This window comes from Lepidochelys kempii, chromosome 3 (genome assembly GCF_965140265.1).
Source record: "Lepidochelys kempii isolate rLepKem1 chromosome 3, rLepKem1.hap2, whole genome shotgun sequence".
Taxonomy (NCBI): Eukaryota; Metazoa; Chordata; order Testudines; family Cheloniidae; genus Lepidochelys; species Lepidochelys kempii.
In genome coordinates, this window is record NC_133258.1 from 208,807,271 (window position 1) to 208,828,011 (window position 20,741).

General features: G+C 45.5%; 1 long non-coding RNA gene across 1 annotated transcript in view; it reads left to right on the forward strand.

Annotated features, from left to right (window-relative positions):
* Positions 1 to 7,751: 7,751 nt before the first annotated feature.
* Positions 7,752 to 20,741, forward strand: part of LOC140909795 (uncharacterized) — a 193,349-nt gene continuing 180,359 nt past the window's right edge. Inside the window, exon 1 of the long non-coding RNA XR_012158355.1 lies at positions 7,752 to 7,882. This is a non-coding gene — a long non-coding RNA (uncharacterized lncRNA). The remainder of the gene's footprint in view (positions 7,883 to 20,741) is intronic.

Genomic DNA, 20,741 nt, shown 5'->3' on the forward strand with positions numbered 1-20,741 from the left:
GAGACCCAAGTCTCATCTGTGGAGCAACACCACCTCTCGGAAAGAATGTGCCCTCTCTGTGTGTTTGCCGGTGCTGTCTGTACAATGGGTCTGCTCCTGCGGACCCACCTCTACAAAGCGTTTTATAATCCACAGATGGATAATGCAAAGCATCATTAAAAAAATAAAACAAGTTGCTTCAATAAGGGGTAACTCCCTTTTTAAAAAATAGTTCCTTGGTGCCTTGCAAAACCCTCCTACCAACCATCTAGATGTTTCCATTCACAACTGGGCCCCTACTTCAGTCATTTCCCTTCCCACCAGGTCACAGAACTCTATCCCAACATGAAAACTTCCCTTCTTTTTTCAGTTGACTGATTTCTGAATTGCGTCCATACCTTTCTTTGACTGGGCCCCCTACGTTAATTACCAATTAAATACAAAATGCATAATACAGAGATGTAAAATGACTGTGTGGGTTCCTTGTCATTTTGCCTCACAACATAATCCAGGCTAATAATCTTAGACCTCACCATGTAGTTCGGAGAAAGCAGACTCCAGATGCTTGTGTGCTCGGTAGCAAGGGAGTGACCTATTTCTTGTTGAAGCCATTCCACTTTAGATAAATAATTAGAGACATTAGCACAAGGCAACTGGCCCCGGGGTCTTCCATCTCCCACGTGGCTGCTCTCCCCACCAGGCTACAGATTCATTCTCTCTTTCTCTCTGCCCCCATGTCTGAGCCCATCTACCAGATCAGAACCTGCCTATCATTGCCTGGTTTGTGGATCAGGGTCTTAGGTAGGAGATAGGTGTCCAGATGTCTAGAGGGATGTAGCAGTGCCCATGCTCAGTGGAAAATTTAGGCACCTACTGGGTTAGACAGCAGCCAAAAAGGGGGTTTGTGGATTGCAGTGGTGCCTAAAACTGGGACTTAGACACCTAAAATTCTAGTGCTTTAGGCACCCAAGTTCTTGTGTAGATCTAGATCCTGTGTGTTTCTAATGTAGCCCAAGCTAAGTGCATTGCAATTATCAACGGCAAGGGCTGTCTTTTCTCAGGCCTGTTGGTAGGAGATTTTATCCCAAAGATGTTCCTTGTTATGATGGGGGTTCTCTTCCAAGGTAATCTCCACTCATGTCTTTTTGTGGATTTATTGCTGAGTGGGGGGAGCAGTCTACTAGGGCAGGTTATTGTGAAAATTAAATTATGTCAAAGTACCTAGCGCATGTCATGAGCGCTTGTTTGTAGTTTTATAAAGCGAAAGAAACAAAAACACAACAATCTAGCACTGAGGTTGCAAAGCCATGTTTGCAAGAGTTCACACCAGCTAGGTCATTCAAGATCACTTGCAAACAGGCTTAACTGATGTTTGGATAATTTAGAACTAGAGACTGACTGACCAAAATAGTCACATAAGAAGGGAGTTCAGCAAAATTTGTGCTGAAAACAATTTTCTTAAAGAGCTGCCGTGTCCAGAGCAGCTGTACATCATCGACTCTGGCTCTCTGTGATTATAGTTTATTTACGTCCGGGCAGTGTTTAGAAGCCCCAGCTCCGTGTGCTGAGCAGTATACAGTCACAGAACAGAGATAGTCTTGACCCCAAAGAGTTTACAAGCTAAGTCTATGATGACAAGAGGGCGGGATATGGCAAACAGATGGGGGGCAACAACATAACGAGATGCTCTTGGCATGGCGAGTAGCAGTCATAACACGCCAGCTGCCTAAACATGGCTGAGTTTTTCATAGGCATCCTAGCCACGGTGAGTTTTAAGATGGGAGTTGAAGAAAGCCAGTGTAGTGGCTGCAGTTTTCTTTAAAGGGTCTATCTGACCGGGCAGCATGGGAGATGCCTTAGAATACACGTTGCCGGTGATATTATGCCTATCACAGAACCTTGCTTGACACAGGAGACGGCCTAGTGGGAGCAGGAAAGTCTTTTTTTATTTTTATTTTTTTTTGCAAAACTGTATGGGTTGCATAAGGTTTTGATATTGTTAATACTTAGTATTCGTATGGCACTTCCCCTCTTCAACACACTGTGTAGAAACACACAAAGTATCATCATCCTTTCATTACAGAAGGGGAAACAGAGGCAGAGAAAAGTTGATATAAGAGGTGGGGTTAGAATTCAGGAATTTCTAGCTACCAGCCCTGGGCTCAGATCCATACACACCTCTCATATTCTTGCCTTACATTCCATAGGGCATACAATAAGAATTTTTTTTAAAAAAGCAGTCCTGTAAAAGATACAGGCCACCAGTTTGTTGGCATCTCCCATGGAATGGGAGCTGACATAACTGCTCTGAACACTTAGACCTTCATTTTCCAAAGTGACTAGAGATCTTGATTGCCTCAAAGGGCCTAATTTTCAGAGAGCTGGTACACCTTAAATGAAGAAGCCAAAATTGCTTGTTACTTGTGAAAATGTAAAGTCCTCATGGAAAAAAATAATGCATGCTTTAAGGCCCTGAGCTCTATGTAGGTGAGCATCCACGGGGCAGGGTCAGTTGATGCAGGGCTCCCTGCAGGATTGGGGTCTAAGTTTTTAATACGTGACATGCCCCTCTTTACCTGGTTGGCTGAGATGGTCATCGCATAGTGCTAACAAGGTTGTATTTTTATTAAACCTGTTTGCAGGTGTCACTTCAAAGAAAATGGCAAAGACGAGCACCTCTCTGTTAGAGATGTCTTGCATTGCCTGGAGCGCATGAGCGTAATGGTGAAACAAGGTGGAAAGACTTTTCCTGTGTCTCAAGATGAGCTCTGCCTTCCATCCTCAAGGTATTTTCTCTGCCACAATGCTTCGCATGCTTACTAACACATTGGTTGTATTCATGTAGGTAGAATATATGCGCCCAAAGAGTTAAAGGTGTGAACGTAACCAAGTCACAGTTCAACATTCAACAGTTTTAAACAAGGTTTGGCATACAGAGACCTCAGCCTGCCTGGTCCCATGGCAAGCACCCCATTAAACATCCTCTAACCTTCTATTAAAGATACAGAAAAAGAAGAAAAAACAGTTGAAGCCTTTGAAATGTGAAGTATTAAGTAAGGCTTTCGTTTTAACAACATCCCTTGTTCTCTCTCTCCCTTTGGCTGGAGAGAGTTTATAGAAGGAAGCCCCACCCCATTTAATAGTCTCTTGGAGGGTATTAAAGATGGTAATAGCTGTGCTGATTTTCACTGGCAAGCTCAGTGCTGGAAAAACACAGGCACAGCTCACGGTCTGATCGGCTACTCCGAGACTTGACAAACTCGTGCCAGCGTCAGGCTGTCTAGGGCACTGCATTTAGCTGCCTCTGTCTAGTCACTGGCTTACAGCAGTGTTGCAAAATACAGAGTCCTGGCCGGCTAAGCCACACGCTCCTCAGACAGAGGGTATAAGAGAAGAAATAAGACAGGGAAGCAAAAGGACACATGGTGGTGGAGGGAGTGCACAGACAAATGCTCACATTCTGAGTAGTGTGAAGGTGGTGGTATCATCTGGGTCCCTCTCTCTGGCTTGGCCTGGTCGAGCTATCTCTCCGGATTAGGATGAAGAAGATCTGGGGTCCCAGGAGATGGTCTTTCAATCAGCCAGTGTCATGGTTGCCCTTCCCTCCTCCCCAAAGTCTCTTCATGAGGACCTGAAAGGGGGAGTGGTGGGTGGAAGAGCCCAACCCCTCATTAATTTGTCCACAAATTAGGCTTAATTTCCAACATACCAGTTTTGGTGCATGGATTTCTGGTCTCACACTGTTCTTGTTTACCAGGCGTTATCTTAGCACAGTCTTTGAATAACATCAGTAGGCCTTTTTGTTTGGACTAATTCAATCTTTTGGTCTTTTTTTTTCTGAACTTTTCCCCATCCCCACTTATTGTGGGGTATTGTGACACTACATGAACTTTCATTCACTTTTCACAGGTGAGATCAGAATTAGGGGACATTATCACAATGGCCCTGATGACTTAAATAGAGCTACCCACATGCATAAAGTGAGGCACCTGCCTATGTCTTCCCCCGGCTTTCTCCAGGATTCTTTAGCCACTCAGCCTATATGAAGAGCCCAGATCAAATGTCTGTTTTCTTGTATATTAACAGACTTAAAACTCACAAGCTACTCCTCCAAAGGCCTTCAGAAATTGCTGGCACATGTAATGTCCATTAACTGTACAAAAAAAGTTTTCGGGGGACCTATGAGTTCCAGTGTGGGAAAAGGACTTGGAATATTAAAAACAAACACACACACAATCTCAGAAGATACTAAGCCTTCACAAATGAAGACTATATCTAAATTGGAGCTGGGCAAAAATTTTCAACTGAAACTTTTGGTGAAAAATGCAGATTCGGTGGCACCAAAATGTTTTGTGAAAGTTTTGTCAAATTGTTTTGGTTAAAACAAACCTACATGAAATTTCAGAAAAAAATCAGTGTTTCATTTTGACATTTTCTAAACAAAACGTTTCAATTTTTTGGTTCTTTTGAGTTTTCATTTCAAAATACCCTTTCATTCTATTAAACAATCGAAAATGTTGAAAAACTGTTGAAATCAAAACAAAATATTTCAGTTTTGCTGAAACAAAACATTTTGTTTGACCTGAAGAGAATTTTTTTGACTTTTTGATTCGCTGAAAATTTTGTTTCTGGTTTGACCTGAAATTATTATTATTTTTTTAAATTGCCAGTGAACTGAAAACATCTGTCATCCACCCAGCTCCATCCTGAATCAACTAAATGTGACTCCAGGTTTCCAGTAGTGCTGTGTCCCACTGCCTCGTACCCAGACACGTTTAGCTGGGTTAAGTTTAAAGAACCAAAGTGCAAGTTTTAGTTAATGAAATTGGTTGTTGACTCACACACTAAAGATGAGAAACAATGAATCAGCCTAAACTCACTCAGAGAAATAGCTTGTGTTTTCTTGGCTGTTTTGTTCAGATGAATCCCATGTTCTACCCATTTTCTAGGTGGTCTTCTCATTTGATGCCACTCAGTAGGAGTTTGTCTACACAGTGCTACTTCCAGACTATAGGGCTGTGAATTGTAGAGCTCTTTAACAGAGTGTGCACTAGAATGCCCCTTGTAGATCCTGCTGTTACTGTAGCCTTGGGACTACATCAACGAGAACTAGGTACCCTTAGTCTGCACCAGCAGGATGGACAAGGAGCAGTTAGCGTTCTAACTGGGTGCACACTCTACAATTCCCACACCCTTAGTCCAGATTGCGGTGCTGTGTAGACACGCCCTAAGTCTACACAACTGCAGTGAAAAATTTCTCATTACTAAACCAGTTTGATTCGTAGTTTATATATAGCAAGCGCAATAATCTGTGATTTATTGAATTTTTCTCTATGTCAGATCTAACATGCTGTAGCTTATCCCTTATTTGAGGTAAGAATCCTGATGGGGTTGTCTTCAGTTTGCCTGGTTGCTTTCATTCTGTGGCAAAACGTTGAATTTGCTAATCACTCTTTTCAGTGTAATATTCCTTTGTTTTCTTTTCTCCAGTAATTTGCTGAATGCGTACAGACCGTGCTGTAGTCAAAACAATTCAACTGAACTAAGGTATCAGCTAGCATAGACACTACCTCAAATCTAATGAGACTTGTGATCATTTTCAGCTCTAGGGAAACATTAGGTACTTTTGTTTTATTTCCATCGAATGTCTAATTATTTCCAGAGTCAGCACTTACTGCATCTTTTTCACTATTATTTTATAATTAATATACTTTAAACAGAAACTGTACAGTTTTTAAATGAGATCGCCCATAGGAGAAATGGATCTTAAAACACCTGACAGTTGGCTAGATTTTAGAACTTTAAAAATGCACGTAAAGCAGGATGCATGTTAATTACAGAGGGACTGATCTGGCTTTCTTGGAAACACTGAAATTGCCAGATGAGACCAGAGTAGGGCCCATGAGGTCTCTATCCTGTCTTTGACATTGACTGGCAGCTGCTGCATCAGGGGAAAGTGCAAAACAACCAGTAGTAGATGGTTATGGAATAACCTGTTGAGAGAAAAGTTCCTAACCCTGTTAATTTGAGGTTGGTTATGACCCGAAGCATGAGGGTTGACCCCACTGTAAAACTAGAGGGATGTGGTGGTGAATCAGCCCGCAACACATTTATTCGAAGGCATAGCCACGGAGCTGCTCATAGCAGCAATTTAAAATTACATACCGTATGCTCCCGGAGAGCAGCCAGCACCACTCCTGGTCAGGTTTTAACTGTCCTGGCCACACAGAAAGAAAGGCCAGACCCAATGGGTGTGGTTTAATTTGGCCAAAACTTTATTCACTTCACTTATCTGAGAATACCCAGCAATAAATCATATCGTGCAGTCCTCATTTCCTTAATCCTGGTGCCAGTAGCCCGTTGCTGGTACCCTGCTTCCCCCTTGCCTCAGATGAGGGGCAAGGGGGGAGGTTGTCTCCTGGCTTTACCCAATGTTAAGAGCTCCATCCACTCTTCTTTCCCCAACTTCTTTATGAGATGCTTCCCCAAAACCTTCTTCCAACTCCTGTTTATCCATGAACGGTATCCCTTCTGTAGCGAGGACCTGCATGGGACAACTGCAACATTTGGACCTAACCTTGGTACCTATCCCTACCAGGTCCCTACCAGCTGTGGGGAAGGAGAATAAACCCACCCTGCCTGGCCAGTGTGAATGCTGCAGGACAGATTCTTCCCCCACTCAAAAAGGAAGAAGGTGATGAGTGAAAAGCTCAGCCAATCGCAGAAATCCCGTCCTACTCTCATCCTGGGGGTGGGTGGGTGCTGCTGGCCCGAGGTAGAGAGAGTGAGCCCCTATCAAGGTGTAGGGGGTCTAAATACCTGCTCTCCCTGCACATGTTGGGTCAATGTTTCCCTGTACCTGGTCCTTCCACTTCTTTTTCCTCTCCTGGCTCTGTAAAAGTGAGTTCCCCTATTGCCCCCACCCCCAATCCCTTTAAGTGTAGCGCCTTAAAGAGACTTGGCCTCTTTCTTTCTGTAGCCAGATAAGGACTCACAGAATCCCGTTGCAGTCAGCACATTTTATCAAGCCAACGTTCACGTCACCCGTTTAATAAGCGAACATATTACACCAGCGACACTAAGCCCGAGGCTCGGGAGCCTCAAGAGGCTCTTTAATGTGTCTCCTGCGACTATTTGCAGCGCGTGATATTAAAACACCGTGTGATTTAATTATTAACCAGTCAGGAGGCTTTTACTATGTTGTTAACCAATTGTAGTGGATAAAATAATAATAGTCAGTCATTTTGCTGTGAGAATCATATGTATGTAGATATAAAAATAGTAAATGAAACAATGAATTCACGCTGCTGTGGCTCTTTTGGGTAATGTTGATCGCTCATTTGGCTCCTGAACCCCTGAGGTCTGAGTGTCACTGTATTGTACAGTACATGACAAGGTGGTGAAGACATTAAATTCACTCTCAAACTCATTTTCTCTGTTTCTGATGTTTACTTTATCATTCATTATTGTTTCCTCTGGAGGTGAATCCCTGGCCTTTTGTAGAAACAGAAGAGGCAGGAGGATCTGTTCAAAGAATATACAAAACATTTCCCACCCATGGTGTCATTAAAGGCTATTCTTCCTGGAAGAGCAGAAGTTGTGATAGAGACCCTGAGAAATTGACCAGTCATACTCAGAAGTATGAAGAGAATGAAGCTAGAGGAAGTAGTGGTTGGTGAGTCAGCATGAGTAATTTTGTTCCAATGAGAATGAAGATTGAGGGTTTTTTTTTCCCTCTTAAACATTTTGGACATCATTGCTTAATGGAGGGAAATAAGCGATATTATGTCTGTGTAGCTAGTACTTCTTGATTTTTAAATCAAATGAAGAAATATCTAGAATCTAGATACGTATCTTCATAGGCACCCTCCTCCTAGGAAAGTGAGGGGGGAAACAGCTCCTGGTGAGTATGTTTCTGTCCTTTTTGTATTGGTGATAATTTTGCAGTATGTATTAGAATCTAATGTGGGTTTAGCTTTGCCCCACTGGGACACAGAACTGATGTATTCAGTGCACTGAAAAGTTAGCAGGATGGAATTGTTTGGTTTTGTGGGGTTTTTTTCCCATCCATATACCACTGGCAGATGTACTTTTGATTTGTGAGTTTTCCTAATAATGAATGCACTGGATTCATTACAGCTTGTAGCTGCTTGTTGTAGACAGAGCACTTGGCCGTGATAGATGGTAAAGAAAACTGATCAAGAAGCCATTAAGTTCAAAAGTTGAGCTCAGTTTGATGTGGGTTATTGCACAAGCCAAGGGGAGGAGGGGGCTGAAGTTTGCTGTTTCATTCTACATACAGGGAGGGTAACTTCTGTTGCTGGGCTGCCTGCAGTTAGTGCAAGTTTTTCATTCAAGAATGGTCAGAAATGCAACATATGTACATGTAATATATAACTGTGTTTCAGTGGAGACCTGATCCAAAGCCCACTGAAATCAACTGAAGGTCTCCCATTGACTTCCGTGAGCTTTGGATCACGCTCTGTGCTACAAATAGTCTTTGTCATTTAATCCAAATGCAGAGCCACAAGCCAGTAATCCGAGTGTGTTGTACCATCAGATATAAAGGTGTAAAGCTGCTCGGTGAGAGCGAGCGAGCAATGTGCTTGTACGTTTCTAGATTCCTGAAGGCTGCATTTATATTTCCCATGTTGTTGACTGACAGAGTTTGATGCTAAGTGAAAGGCTGGTGCTCATCTTCGGCTGAAAACATTGTTTTTCAAGCCTATCTAGTTACTGTAGACCCAGTTTCATTTACTGTATCACAGGGTCACATGACAAGCATTTTTGGTAACTTGGTTTTGTTTTTTTGGTCTAAAAAAAAAAAAGAGAGAGAAAGAACCCCCCCCCCTCCCCCGAATTATGGCATAACAGGAGGAAGAGCGCTGCCCTGTCTCTTGGGTACAGTAACTTGACTGCGTGGGCTACATGGATGAAAATGAGTCAGCACTCTCCTTAAAAATGGCTTGTTGTTAAAAAGGGAGGTTAAACCTGCCTTCAGCAAACAGTATCACCGTCTCATTTGCTTGTAGACGTCTTTACCTACTTCAGCTGCAGTTAGTAAAATGACTGGGGCTGGGGGTTTTTTTGAGGTACACTGCTACCGCCTTTGCAGCCCGGCCTCTGGTTGCAGGCAATTCATGTGACACAACAGAATGAAAATAGCTCGCACCATGTGCCTGTCTTGACTTGTGAGTCAGAATATCTTGCAGCTACAATTCCTTACTGTGCCTAGGATCATAGATTTCATGGCCAGAAGGGGCCATTATGGTCTAGTCTGATGTCTGGCTTAGCATAGGCCAGAAAATTTCACCCAGTGACTCCTGCATTGAGCACAGAATTTAGCATGTCTTGCAGAAACACACCCAGTCTGACTGGACTAAGAAATGATCCCTTTGGGTGCCCCACTGGGAACCCCTGCATCGGACCGAGATCCACATTCACACTTATTTTTGTGATGTATCAGTTACCTCGTTTTTAATCCATTTAGTGTAATTTCTAGGGGGCATTGTGATGATCTAGTCTGATCCCTTGCCATAGAATTTCACCCAGCATGATGCCTGCTTCCAGCCCAATAACTTGTGTTTGACCTCAGCCACGGATTCTTTGTAGGTTTGCTTTGAAAGGTTTATCCTTCTGGTGCTTTTAGGGTTGCCAACTTTCTAATCGCACAAAACCGAACACCCTAGGCCCGTCCCTTCCCAGAGATCCTGACCTTGCTCACTACATTCCCCCTCCCTTGGTGGCTCACTCTCCCCCACCCTCACTCACTTTCACTGGGCTGAGGGGGGGGTTGGGGTGCGGGAGGGGGTGAGGATTCTAACTGGGGGTGCAGGCTCTGGGGGGGCAGAAATGAGAGGTTCAGGGTGGGGGAGGGGGAGGGGGCTCCAGTCTGGGGCAGGGAGTTGTTCAGTTAGCCTGCACCCTGCCACACCTGCACTGGGTGTAGGACTTAAAATGGGAGGAAGCCCAGGAGAGGGCCCTGCGGGAAAGCATTACTGAAGTGGAGCCAGACCCTGTGGTGGGCCTTGGGAGAAGGTCTGGGATCCAGGGAGCCAGCGCTGGGGCCGTTGCTCCACAAGAGGCCTGGGGAGCTAGGCAGTGGTGGCTGACTTTTCCCAGTCCAGAGAAGATGGGGTAGCTGTTGTCTGGCCCTAGAAGAAGGGAGACTTCCAGCATGGAAGAGCCTGCCGAGCCAGAGAGTGAGAACTGTGTGTTGAGCCCAGAGAGGGCAGGAAACCCTTTGTGTTCATTTGGTACTACTGTCAACAGTGGTGTTAGTTTTGAATGTTGAGTGCCCCGAAAGGGGGTTGAACTTGGAGAGTGACCCCACTGGAGGGTTGAGCCATATGAATCTCTGGGAGAGACAGAAAAACCTAGTAAGGGGAAACCGAGGCAGGGATGCTATCGGGCCACCCTGTGCCACCAGGAGGTGCTCCGGAGGTGGCAACCCTTTTACAACCCCTTTAAAGGGTGCAGCATAACACCACTCTGTATGCCATGTAGGGGGCAGAGCCATGGCTCTGCCTATGCCTCCCCTCCGTTTCAGCAAGTTCCTCCTGGGGTGTCCCCGGTATTCCCCCAGCAGGAGGCCTGCAATTCTGGTCATTCCATAGGTGGGTCACACAAGGGGTGGGTAGCCTTTCCTCCGTGGAAGTGCTACCTTGGAGCTGGGATTGACCTCACCGCCCAGCTGTAGCATTGAGAAGGGTACCAGGGAGGTGGAGTAGATACTTGTGGAGGTGTCTGATCATTTTTAGAGAGAGATTTATTGCAGCTGTATGTGAAGGGGGGGATCATCTCATGAACAAATGGGGAACTGAATTTTTTTGGTGGGGGGAATGTCACATTCTCCAGCCCCTTGTCACTTAGATCCTGCCATTTGTCTCATCTGAGATTGGTGGCCACTTCTAGCTCTGAAACACAAGTATTGGGGTCAAGACAGCTGGCGTGCATTGCTGTGGAATGATGTCAGCGAAGCACACATACATCGCGGAGCTGATAAGTAGCATCTCCACCACTCTGTGTACTTTGTTTCTCTCCTTAGTAAGCACTTGACTACAAAAATGTCACCAGATGCTCTTTGAAGAGCGATTCCCTATTGTGGTCAATGCAATGAAGCCAATAAGCAGGCACAGGGGTTCAGTGGAATAGAGAAGTGTCCAGGTCTCAGTGGGGCCTACCCCACAGTCCAGCTGCATGTTACCCTGGGAGAGGCTCAAACTCACACCTTAACTCCTGGGCAGCAGGCATAGGGAGCGCCTTCTATCCCACGCTGGTGACTGGTGACTCAGCAGCAACTCCATGGCAGCAGTGACAGGCTCTGACGGAAGTTGCATCAAAGCCTCCTCACCCGAAGAGCTGGCTGGGTCAACAGGTTTGAGTGTGGCTGGGGGTGAAGGGCGGGTCTCTCCGGGCCTTTGAGAACAGTTCAAAGTCATGGCGATGAAGTCTGTTCCGTAGTGGCTCATCCCCGGCAGCACTCCCGGTTATCGCTTGCCACCACAGAGCCGTCGGTGACTCTAACACACCGCTCTGCTTTTGAAGAACTTTTTTTCCCTCTAGTCATGCTTTCGACACGGAGATTTGGAAACTCAGCAACAAGACTAGAAGGCTCACTCACTCAGCAAAGCAGGGAGTGCAAGCCCATTGATGCACAAATTGGGCGGTTTTCAGTTTTGCTTTTCACAAATGGGCCCTGCACAAAGGGTAATTCTGGAATTAACTCAGGGCATGGCCTGTGTCCAGGGCACATGTATGTGCCCCAGGCTGTTCTGTGTCTAATGAGCATGTTAGAGCAATGGAAAAAAACCCACAAAGCTTTGCCCAGGGTAAGTACTGGAGATGAAAACGTTTGTGGTATTGACACCATACCCTGCAATTGCTGCAATGCTCTTCTTGCTCCGCTCTATTGTTACCAATAGGGATACAAATAAGGGGCCTGATTCTGCCAAGCATTTGTTGTCAACGGGACGCCTTATGTAAGTACTACTCAGTGTGAATTAGGGGGTTGAATCAGGCCTATTATGAGTAGAACAAATCCTACTATACCAGTGTCTATGCTATGAAAGATCTTCATGCCCATAAACTTCAGTGTCCTTCTCTTCCTCGGGACACCGAGTCGCCCCACAGCATAGATGATACGACTGTATCTGGTATACCTAACAAGTAACCTCAGACTATTAATGACATCCCCAAAAGACTATGTGAAAGGAACGTTATTAGGGGTGCAAAGTCAAGTACTCAGAGTTAGGAAATGCCAGAATTAAGGCTGCTTGTGCAACCTTATTTTGCCCCCCTTTGTGTGTCTGGATGATGATATAGTCTTTAATTACAGGCTCACATACCCTCTTTTACCACATGCCTTGCCTCATTTAGTGAACAGGGAGATAGTCACTATTAGGGATGTAAAATACTAAATGGTTAACCAGTTAACTGGTAAGTGTTAGTCTTACCAGTTAGCCCATCCTAACCATTAACCCCCAGCCCTGGGCCGGCTGGCTGGAGCGACCCCAGCCCCTCTCCCTTTAATCGGTTAACAGATTAAATGATATAATTTTAATTGTTTAAATTGTTAAATTTTTAAATGGTATTTACATCCCTAGTCAGTATTTCTTTTTTCCTCCTCATTCAGTGTGTGGCCTTATTTACCACACACCATCCAAACCCTGCACTCCACACAGAATTATTCTTTTCCTCTGGGTGTTTCTCTGGCGCTCTCACGGTAGTGTTTGTGTATTTCACAAACATTACTCCATTTTTCTTAGGTGGTATCATTATCCCCTGTATAAAGCTGGGGAACTGATGTACAGGGAGATTAAGGTCAAAATATTAAGTATCCACTAACTTTGGGTGTTCAAGCTGAGACCCCTTGGCCTTGAATTTCCAGAGCACTTAGCATATTATATTATATTTATATTTATTATATATTGGAAATGACTGCCTAGGAAGGAGTACTACAGAAAGGGATCTGGGGGTCATAGTGGATCACAAGCTAAATATGAGTGAACAGTGTAACGCTGTTGCAAAAAAAGCTAACATCATTCTGGGATGTATTAGCAGGAGTGTTGTAAGCAAGACAGGAGAAGTAATTCTTCTGCTCTGATTAGGCCTCAGCTGGAGTATTGTGTCCGGTTCTAGGGGCCACATTTCAGGAAGGATGTGGACAAATTGGAGAGAGTCCAGAGAAGAATGACAAAAATGATTGTCTAGAAAACACGACCTTTGAGGGAAGATTGAAAAAATTGGGTTTGTTTTGTCTGGAAAAGAGAAGACTGAGGGGGGACATGATAACAGTTTTCAAGTATGTAAAAGGTTGTTACAAGGAGGAGGGAGAAAAATTGTTTTTCTTAACCTCAGGGGATAGGACAAGAAGCAATGGGCTTAAATTGCAGCAAGGGTGGTTTAGATTGGACATTAGGAAAAACTTCCTAATTGTCAGGGTGGTTAAACTGTGGAATAAATTGCCCAGGGAGGCTGTGGAATCTCCATCATTGGAGATTGTTAAGAGCAGGTTAGACAAACACCTGTCAGGGATGGTCTTGATCAGTGGTGGGCAAGCTGCAGCCCATCAGGTTAAGCTGATTGTGGGCTGCAAGACATTTTGCGGACATTGACCATCTGCAGTCACGGCCCCCTGCAGCTCCCATTGGCAACGGTTCACTGTTCCTGGCCAATGGGAGCTGCGGGAGGCAGCAGGCTGCAGCTTGCCCACCACTGGTCTAGATAATACTTAGTCCTGCCACGAGTGCAGGGGACCAGACTAGATGACCTTTCAAGGTCCCTTCCAGTTCTATGTTTCTATGTTCAATGCACAACTCCCATTAATTTCAATTGCAGTTGAGTGCTCAGCACTTTGGCAAATCAGAGCCGAACTGTTTCTTATGAGGAACCCAGAAAATAGGGAACTTCAGTGAGTGAGCCACTGTGCAAAGTTTGGTTGAAGTGATTTGTCCAGCCTCACACAGGGCGGAGGTACGCATAGAATCCAGTTCTCCAAGGCAGCATTCATCTTCCTTAACTCCAGACCATCCTTTCTTTTCAAGCCATCTCCTGCCTTGTTCGTGACACACCATCCAACTTCTGCAACAAATGAGGCAGTAATCCTACAGACAACAGCCTACTTCACTACACACTCCTGATTTGACCCCAGAGCAGATCCTTCCTGTGCACTGAACGAGGCCGGGGTCCTATGCAAAGAAATAGTATGCTATCGTGTAATTAAAGACTGTTATCTTAATGCACAGACACGAAGGCACTGAGTTAAAATTGCACATGCAACCTTAATTCTGGAATTTCCTAATTTTTAAATTAACTTTGCAACTTTAATGTTCTGTTCACATATTTTTGGGATGTAATTTCCCAATTAGAAAAAAACTCGTAAATTCGGTTGTGTGGAAACATATTGACTCCAACTTGGGATGTCAGTAGGGTCCAGACCATTAGAACTCCCACACAGACCTCTGCCACTTGAACTAATAGCATAGTGGGTAGCAGTAGTAGGCTGTTATCCTCCATGTGGACTAGTAACTAGAGTAGGATGGGACACACCTTTTGCCAGTGGCTTTTGCAGACATTTGCTGATGGCAGAGGAATGGTGAGATTCAGGACTCCTGAGTTCCGTTCCAGATTCTGGAGGGCAGTGTGGTCTAGTGCTCATAGACCCCTGTGCCCCTAGCCTGTCACTGCCCTCCCCTACCCCCATGCCTCTGCTCTTGTCCATCCCTCTCATCTTGGTCCTTGCCTCCCACCCCTTCTGCTTCTAGCCAAACCCACTCATTCCCTGGCTCCTGTTTCTCCCCTCTGCTCACTGGCTTCTCCAACCCCGTCTTCCCCCCAGTCCCTTTCTCCCCACCATTCCTCATCCTTCTACATTAAAATCAGGTAGCTTTTTCCTTCTCTGCAGTGCCAGCATGGAGGGAGGGCACTGGGAGCCCAGGAGCCAGACTCTGCTCTCAGTTCTGGTGCCACAGCTGTCCCTGATTGCCAGGAGGAGCAATTTTAGGGAAAGTTCTGCTGGCCCCTACATCTCTGGCCTACAGCACGCTCAGTCCACCTGTGGGGATGGCTCTTGTGCCATCCAGGTGTGAGCATGCTCAGTGTGGATGGAATCATTCAAGAATTTAGCTGCCAAACTCTAACAAGGCTCTACTGAGCATGTGCAAATTGAGATTTTCCATCCCCAAAGATGCATACCTTGGCTGCATTTGGGCAGATTTTCATAAGGAGGGCAAAAGGCACACCCCCGACAGCAGGACAACACCCCCTGCCAAAAATCAGAACCCTGCTACAAAGTAGGAGGGGTCCCACAGCTTCTCAGGGAAGCCGTGTTAAGAATTATTTTTACAGTGGCAAAACTGATACATTTTCTTCTCACTTCATTCTTAAAAATGGTGGTACCATGGTAGCTGAAACACTGCAGAAAAGAATTGGCCTCAGGTCGACACCCAGCATGGAAAACTTCAGCCTAAACTGGTAAAGTTTGACAAAGTTATAAGCAACTGCAAACAGGGTCTTATCATGAGAAATATCAGGGCACCTTAATTGCATACAGCACTTGACAGCTCTGCCTATAATTTGTAGAACAAAATGGGGGTTCTTGGTCCTATCCCTGCTTTGTCCCCCCCCCCCTTTTTTTTTAAACAATATAAAGGGTGCGTTCTGGCTGTGTTGGCCTAGAGGGTAATGTATCTATTTCAGAAGTTCTCAGTAGGGAAAGTGTTTTCTGCTGTTGTCTCTGCTGTACAGTAGCCACCCTCTTTGCAGGCCTCGCACAGCCTTTTGAGGTGGAAGTGCTTGGGGGCAAAAGCCTTCTTTCTGTCCCCCCACCCCCCCGGTCCCCTATATTTCCACTACCATGCTGTACAAGCAAGGATCCACAGGAACGGCATCAGAGGCCTGAGAGGAGACCTCTGCTGATCCCGGCAGCTCTTTTGTTCCCGATCCTGAACAAGCTCCACAGTGCCCCCCATCATGGCAACCTTTGGTGCTTTCAGGGCTGACTGGGCCACCCTTCCAGTCCTCCTCCAGCACTAGAATCATTGCAGAGCCAGGTGTGGCACATCATCCCCCCATGGCTTAATGAGCTGCTCCCACAGGGGTCATGGCTCCTGTAGTAGAAAGAGACCGAGTGCGGGCATCAAACCGGGATGGCAGCACAGGGTTGCAGTTACTATCTCAATGCCCCTTCTGGAATATGCTGTTGTTAGCGACATACATTGTCACTAACTCCCAGCTGGGCACTGTCAGGTTTGAGTTGTGGCGGTGAAATATATTAGAACAGGAGAGTGATGGGCTCACCACAGTGCCCATGCACCTTGCTTCTCCCAAGTAGGAGTGCCTTGCATCACTCAGAAATACCACCCTGTCTAGCTGGTTAAATCATTGGCACTGATGAACTCTGAAGGAAGCCATGTCCAGGCCTCCCCAAGGAGAAGAAAAAAGACAATGATGGGGGTATGAAGTAGAGGATAGTCAGGTTTATACATAGACACACATGAATGAATGAATGAACGAATGAACATAAGCATGGTCTCTTATTTACTACTGCAATTTATCAGGACATCCGTTTAGTAATGGTATACCAGAAGGCTGAATAGATCTTTCTGTGGGAAGGATGTGTCATTCACTCACACCTCTACCACTCCAGAAAATACTTGGCTGGTTTAATCCCTTTTTGCAAAATTTTTTGTTCAAAATTTGTGGTCCTGAGTCTACCACTCCGCCATGCGTTTGCTGCAGATGGGGAGCAATAAAATGTGAAATGTGCTCTATAATACTAGTAAAGTATTGTGTGTCCTGTATTTACATGGCAGAGGAAAAGGAAAAAATGTTTTTGGTTGGTTAATCGCAGTGGGTTTAAGGGAACCACAAAACCCACTCTAATCCTGCGCAAGTGGTTGGATTGTACTGACATAACATATTAATCATGTATCTAGAACAAAAACAGTCTTCTAGTTTTGGGGAAAACAAATTTGTTCAAAAATCAGATTTGCTCTTGGGTTCAGTTTGGATTGTAACTGTTACCAGTTAACTAGAATCACAAAAGTCATAATTCTTAAGGTAAAACAGCCTAAAATTTCCAAATGTCTAAGTCCCATTTTCAGAAGTGACTTAGGAACTTCATAACCTAAGTCACTTAGGTGATTTTGAAAATTTTACCCCATGTCTTGTGCTGTCCTGTCTGCCTTCCCTTGTACCATTAGATTGTCAGTCCTCTGGGACAGTGGCCCATCATGTGATAAGCACTGGTCTACTTCTAATATAAAATAGTACCATACAGAGTCCTTTACATCAGTATATACATTATTATATGAGAAGTTTTACCCCTGACTTCAGTAGAAGCAGAGTAAGGCTAACACTGAGCACTTTTGAAACCCCCACCCACAAAATATGTGCACAGTACATATAACATAATATTTTATAAGTAAGAAAGGTAAATGTCTGTAGTTGCATTGAAACATTAAGGATCAAATTTTCAATAATGGGGTAATGGATAGACTGGCAAAAATAGGAATGGTTGGGTGCATAAATTGAGCAACTGTTCACCTAACTACTTGTCTGTGTGTACAACTTCCTGATTTCATTATGCAAGTGCTCACTTGCACATGCAAATGTGTTTTTCTTGGACATGGGGTACATGTGCATTACTTTGGACACACCGTATTGAACCATTGTTTTGAAATGTTGACCTTCATGTTCTATTCTTCTGAGTCCTCCCTGTCCCCTTCCCTCTCCACCACCTGCTATGGACAAACAGAAATCCCAGCACAGCTGGGAGTCGCACACAGCTGCACTGAAAGAATTAAAACATTGGCATATCAAGTGATTTCCACATGGGCTTTGTACTTCACCGCTATAACATCGTGTTTTTAGCAAATACTGTGGATATCAGTGATTCAGAAAACAGGAACTGCTTGTTCATGAGAATTTAAAGTGAAAATTAATTTAAAGAACTGAGAGAAGTTGAAGCAGTAAAGTGAGTAAGGGTGTCAGGTTTTGAAACTGAAAAATTGGTAGTCTTCACCAGATAGCCCTGTGGGCATGGCTGGTGACAACCACAAAATATGATTAGGATTTCTCATAACAGAGCATCATTTACAGTCAAGGGCTTTATTTCAGTACCTTAAAGTAAAGGTTTCCATTTAGCAATATTTGAACAAAACTCAGGCCAGAGTTAACGCTTTAATCCTTGCTGGTTTAGTCCAGTTTTCATCATACAGATCTCCTAAGACCAGGTAAGCGTTAGTAATAAATAGGGGGTGCGAAGAGATTACACAGCTGCCACAGCCATGTCTATTCAGCGGTTACAGTGGTTAGAATTACAGCAGGTCTGTTGTGCTTATACAGTGACACTACTCAACAGCAGATCAGGATAGCAAGATGAAGTGTCAGTTTGGTGCAGCCATTAATGGGACACCACAGACAAAGACAACCAACCATCTGATGTAGGCTCTGATACACTGTGGGTCATACAGGTGCAGGCTGGGATTAGTTCTGTGGAAGTCAGTGGGCCTCTTTCTCCTCCAGTTCACGCTGGGATTGGATCATGAGTTACTCCGGAGAAGTTAATGAATTTACACTGGTGTAACTGGAGACTCAGGCTTACTGGGCCTATGGCAATGTGAAATTGACTTGAAATGAGCCCTATAACACTGCATTATAGCCCCACTGACGCACACACCCTTGCAGATCATTTACGGTCCTGAAGGGCACCAGGGTGAAATCTGGGACCCACCGAAATCAACGGCAAAAGTCACTCTGTAGTTTGTAGGCGTCTCAGCAGGGTGATAGCTCTCACTTGCAAAGCTGTGGCGGAGAGCCCAGGGTGTCTGAAGTCTGGAGTCAAATCCACCTCCAGCTTGTGGGGGAGGGACTCCACAGACGCCAAAGCTGTGCTGTTGCGGGCGCCAGTGTGCCTCCTGACATTTGTCGTGCAATTTAGAGGGTCTGGGCCTGATTCTGCGGGATGTTGGGTGCCCTCAATGCTCCAGAGATTTAGTGACCGCCAGGTGGGATGGGACTGTACAGTGTGCAAGCCCCCCGCGCAGTCAGCCTCCAGCAGAGAAGCCCGCATTGACTGCAGCGGAAGCTGAAGGACGCTCGGTACCTTTTGGGAGCAGGCCTTTTATTTGCTGACCTTCAAAGTGCTCTTCAGCTGCGCTCGGTGCATCAGCCCCAGCAATGCCAGCTGTTACCAGCCCAGCCCACGCCAGCTGGGGCCTGCACCCTGGTGCTCACACATGCCATCGGGTGACCTGAGGGGCTCCACTGCCGTCTCCTCCTCAGATGAACTGGTTAGAGATCGAAAGCAAGCCCCGCTTGGCAGCCCAGCTGGCAACACGCGGGCTGGTGTCGTTCAAGCGACCCGGCGTTGCAGATGAGCACAGGGCACCTGACAGTGCTGACTGAGGGAGTGAGAGTCCCTGAGCACTGGGCATGCCACCGAGAAGGTGAGCGATCGCTGTCGCAAGCCGCTCGCTCGCTCTTTTCTATAAAGCAACGGTTGGGGATTCCCCCCGAAGGACAGGCTCAGACACCCGTGTGCCACACACATCCAGCTATGTGTAGGCAAGTGCTGATCCATCGGCAGCTCAAGCCAGATGGCAGGCTCATCAATTAGAGAATCATTTCAAAAGGGCCAAGTCACACTATTTTCTAGCTGTTGCTCTCAGACTGGGTTGCTAGCTGCCAGTCAATCAAGTCCACTAAAGCATAGCAGACACTAGCTCATTGGCTATATGCTCATTCCTTGGTTTGAACGTGGCTCACGTTTCTCATTTACTTCCAGTGTTATAACTAGAATAGTCTTATTAAACAGGACCTTGAAAATCTCTCACCCCTGACATCAGGGGTAGTCAATTATTTTTGGTTAAGGTCCAGGTTTCTTGGTCAAGGTATAGTCAAGGTCCAGATTCCAGATAAAATAATAATAATAATAATAAGTAAATAAAAAAGATTTTGGGGTCCATTCAAAAGCGTCTGGCTGTCCGGATTTGGCCCACGGTCCACCTATTGACGACCCCTTCCTTACATCATGCTTACCATTTCATTTGAGTTCACTCATTGATGGCTAGTGTTTCACGCTGCCCTTTGCCCCGGTGTACATGACTGTGCACGTCGCAGGGCAGAATTAGCCCCTGTGTTTGTTTTTACTAATGAGAGCAGTTTGTATGAGTGATTTTGCCTCTTGTACCAAGACATTTTCTGCAGTGATAGTGCTGGATTTTATTCCTGGCCGTGTGTGTGTGTATATATTAATTTAGGATTCCACTGGGAGGATGCCATTAGGTTTCAACTTTGATATTTATGCTGCGATCATGCAATATGAGTCTCTTCTAAGCAGTCTCAGGCTGGAGCTGTCTCAGTGTTGTCAGATTGCCCAGGAGATATGAAAACTGGATGACTTGCAACTGTTTGCAACTCAACGTAAAAACCCACATTGATTTGGTTGGTTTGTGGCATGACGTTTAAAGCATTTTCCCCCAAGCGTTCCGCATGGAAGGCCATAACCCTTATCTAAAGTGATGTAGTGGACAATCTGAGGAGATGTCTTGGCAACAGAACTTAGCTTGACTTCTTCGTGGACAAATGTTGTCACCTTTCGTGACAGGTTTCAATCGGTTCACCGAGCCTCTAGGGGGCGATGGAGAGCTACTGTCCCACTGGCAGGCCTCAGTCACACCTTTCGGTCAGCAGAGGGAGGTGTGCTGGCCCGAGTCTGCGGCGCGCCCCTTGGGCGGGGGTGGGGAGCGCCGGCCCGG